We start from the raw sequence: 1,405 nt of genomic DNA, 5'->3' as shown, positions 1-1,405 counted from the left end.
GGTAAGAACTGAGAAGGGGCCTTAAATTGTTCTCTAGGAAGGTGATCAGGCTCATTCATTTAAACAGGGTCTATGGGGCTTCCCTCAGGCTTCCCTGATGGTTAAGCTGGTAAAGAATCGCCTACCACTGCAGGAGACATAGGAGATGAAGGTTCGATCCCTGGGTATCCCGTGGAGAAGCAAATGGCAACCCACTCTAGTATCCTTGCCTGAAGAATCCCATGGAAAGAGGAGCCTGGTGGGCGACAACCCATGGGGTTGCAAAGAGTGGACCACAACCGAGTGACTAAACAACTGGATCTGCTTGGTTAATGAATTCTGAGGGGAACTGACGTTTCCCTTGAGGGCTTGGGCCCTTAATCACTGGTACGACAGTCCTGAGAGCGCTTTGCTCGGACACAGGACCAGCAGCACCCACGGTGGTGGCTGCTCCTCGGGGGTGGGGGGTCTGATCAGTGCACCTCGGCCCTCCCAGGTTGGCGTCATTTGAGCAAGAATTAACTCTGGCTCTTTGAATTTGCTAAGATCTGGAGGCACTGTCAGCCTGGAGCATGCTGTCACCTGAGGAAGCTGCAGGGAAAATGCAGGACACCCAGTATAGCTTGGATTGCAGGTGAGCAACACATAACCTTGTAGGATAAGTATGTCCTGAGTGATGCACAGATCACAATTGAGCTAAAGTATTTGTTGATTTTATGAAATTCAGTAAGTATTTAGATTTCTGGGATTGTTGAATATTTAATAAAACAAAGTCTTTGGAGTCAAAGCCACTTGGGCTTGAGTTCAAGTGCTCCCTACATTCAATCTGCACTCCTTTGAACAAATTACTTCATTTCTTAATCCCATCTTGTAAAATGGCCTACCCCATAAATATTGCTATGAGGAATATATTTGGGATAAAACATTAAAAGTTTCATTTTTTAGTTAAAGAGGAAGTTCAGTTCAGTTCAGTTCAGGCGCTCAGCCGTGTCTGACTCTTTGTGACCCCATGAATCTCAGCACGCCAGCCCTCCTTGTCCATCACCAACTCCCAGAGTTCACTCAAACTCATGTCCATGGACTCGCTGATGCGATCCAACCATCTCATCCTCTGTCGTCCCCTTCTGCTCCTGCCCCCAGTCCCTCCCAGCATCAAGGTCTTTTCCAATGAGTCAGATCTTCGCATGAGGTGGCCAAAGTATTGGAGCTTCAGCTTCAGCATCAGTCCTTCCAATGAACACCCAGGACTGATCTCCTTTAGGATGGACTGGTTGGATCTCCTTGCAGTTCAAGGGACTCTCAAGAGTCTTCTCCAACACCACAGTTCAAAAGCATCAATTCTTCGGCACTCAGCCTTCTTCACAGTCCAACTCTCACATCCATACATGACCACTAGGGAAAAACCATACATAGCCTTGACTAGACG

Source organism: Bison bison, unplaced genomic scaffold (genome assembly GCF_000754665.1).
Source record: "Bison bison bison isolate TAMUID 2011002044 unplaced genomic scaffold, Bison_UMD1.0 scf7180017864514, whole genome shotgun sequence".
NCBI classification, from domain to species: domain Eukaryota; kingdom Metazoa; phylum Chordata; class Mammalia; order Artiodactyla; family Bovidae; genus Bison; species Bison bison.
Note: the sequence above shows the minus strand (reverse complement) of the source record.